This window comes from Entelurus aequoreus, linkage group LG07 (assembly GCF_033978785.1).
Source record: "Entelurus aequoreus isolate RoL-2023_Sb linkage group LG07, RoL_Eaeq_v1.1, whole genome shotgun sequence".
Taxonomy (NCBI): Eukaryota; Metazoa; Chordata; class Actinopteri; order Syngnathiformes; family Syngnathidae; genus Entelurus; species Entelurus aequoreus.
Window position 1 is genome coordinate 19,001,275 of NC_084737.1, and position 2,500 is coordinate 19,003,774.

The window sequence follows — 2,500 nt, forward strand, 5'->3', positions numbered from 1 at the left end:
GCGGAGTACTTACAAGCAGAAACAGAGTGGACATAAAAAACGGAAAACGTACGCATTTTTAGTACTCATTAATTAAAAACGGTACTTTACTGCTTCTGAAAAATACCGCTACTTTTTTTTCCGAACATTATGGCGCGCCGTCGTGACATTGCTAGTAAAACGAGTTGAGACGTGTGTTAGGCAACGCGTGGAGAACTTACAAGCAGAAACAGAGTAGACATAAAAAACGGAAAACGGACGCATTTTTAGTACTAATGAATTAAAAACGGTACTATACTGCTTCTGAAAAATACCGCTACTTTTTTTCCCCGGACATTATGGCGCGCCGTCGTGACATTGCTAGTAAAACGAGTTGAGGCGCATATTAGGCAACAGGCGGAGTACTTACAAGCAGAAACAGAGTAGACATAAAAAACGGAAAACGGACACATTTTTAGTACAGATGAATTAAAAATGGTACTTTATTGCTTCTGAAAAATACCGCTACTTTTTTTCCCGAACATTATGGCGCGCCGTGACATTGCTAGTAAAACGAGTTGAGACGCGTGTTAGGCAACGCGTGGAGAACTTACAAGCAGAAACAGAGTGGACATAAAAAACGGACGCATTTTGAGTACTAATGAATTAAAAATGGTAATATACTGCTTTTGAAAAATAGCGCTACTTTTTTTCCTTGACATTATGGCGCGCTGTTGTGATATTGCTAGAAAAACAAGTTGAGGCGCATGTAAGGCAACGCGCGGAGTACTTACAAGCAGAAACAGAGTGGACATTAAAAACGGAAAACGGACGCATTTTTAGTACTAATGAATTAGAAACGGTACTATACTGCTTCTGAAAAATACCGCTACTTTTTTTCCCGAACATTATGGCGCGCAGTCGTGACATTGCTAGTAAAACGAGTTGAGGCGCATGTAAGGCAACACATGGAGAACTTATAAACAGAAACAGAGTGGACATAAAAAAGGGAAAACGGGCGCATTTTTAGTACTAATGAACTAAAAACAGTACTATACTGCTTCTGAAAAATACCACTAGTTTTTTTTACGTACATTATGGCGCGCCGTCGTGACATTGCTAGTAAAACGAGTTGAGGCGCATGTTCGGCAACGCGTGGAGTACTTACAAGCAGAAACAAAGCGGAGATAAAAAGGGGGAAACGGACCCATTTTGGCTTAAAAAATAACGATAAAGTTGAAGCTGTAAACACTGGAGCTGCACGGCGTGCTTAGGCAGTGTTTTAGCTACTTCTAAATCACTAATCCTGGTCTCCACGGCAACAAATAAAGTACGTTTCTTACAAGTATCATCCCTGCAAGACGAGGAATAGCTAAACATGCTTCATTACACACCGTAGGATGATACAATAGCTCACGCTAACAGCAAGCCAGCGCTCCTCAATGTAAACAAATTAATCTATACAAATATCCACTGTAACGATACCAAATACAAAATAGCCGTGTATAGTCGGTACTACAATGATTTCTTTGATATTTTGAATTATCACAAAATATTTTGTTATTGTTAATAAAGTCATGACATACGTCCCGGGGACTTTAATTATGACCAATGTGTGATCCTGGAACTACTTGGTATCAGATCCATATCCACATTTGTAGTATCAGCCACAACTTATGTAAAGTATCAAAGAAGAGAAGAATAAGTGATTATTACATTTGAACAGAAGTGTTAAAACAGGAAGCAAGCAGGTATTGAACAAGTAGATAAATAGTGTTGCCAAAATAAAATGAAAATATGTTACTGCATAATTAAGAGCCTTTGTTTGTTTACTTACTAAAAAAAGACAAGTTGTCTAGTATGTTCTACATCTTATTTCATGAATGAATTGATTGCAATAAGAAACGTATGTTTAATGTATCATAACATTTTATGTTACAATAAAGCCAATAATGACATTTTTTGTAGTCCCCTTTATTTTGAAAAGCATCGAAAAACATTTTGTACCAAAACGTCGGTATCGGGAATTAATTTGGCAACGAGCTCCGACTTTGTGCTTTTGCCGCCACCTAGTGTCTGTGTGTCTGCAAAAAACGAGTAAAACATCAATACGGAATTTGTCGGACAATTTGGCGCTTTTTGAGGTTACACTTCAAACACGTTTAGGAAAATCACACATTAATTCAACGGTTTTTGACAAAAAAAAACATGTTACTTTTTTTACGAATTCCGGAATTTTGGGCCGATCAGGTGGAAATCCTGGAGTGAGTGGAAAGTGCAGGCAATGTCATGAAGTGAAGGAAATTAATTAAAGACCATTGAATTAAAAAAATACATGTTTTGATCTGGTTTTGAATTCGTTTTTTTGGTAAGTTGTTCCAGAAAAGCTGGCAGGCAGAGCATGTCAGACTAAGAATAGCTTGTTTCTGGGGACCAACTTAGACCTTCTATTTTGTCATCTTTAAAGCTTTGACTCACTTTAACGCTTTTTTAAAAAATAAACACCACTTTTTGTTCGGCCCGAACGATTCGCGGCTTTGAC

At 37.7% G+C, this 2,500-nt stretch overlaps 1 protein-coding gene across 1 annotated transcript in view; it reads right to left on the reverse strand.

Moving 5' to 3' along the window:
- The window catches only part of hspg2 (heparan sulfate proteoglycan 2), a 337,691-nt gene that overhangs the window by 334,956 nt on the left and 235 nt on the right, over nucleotides 1-2,500 (reverse strand). The gene's annotated exons all lie outside the window — the stretch shown is intronic.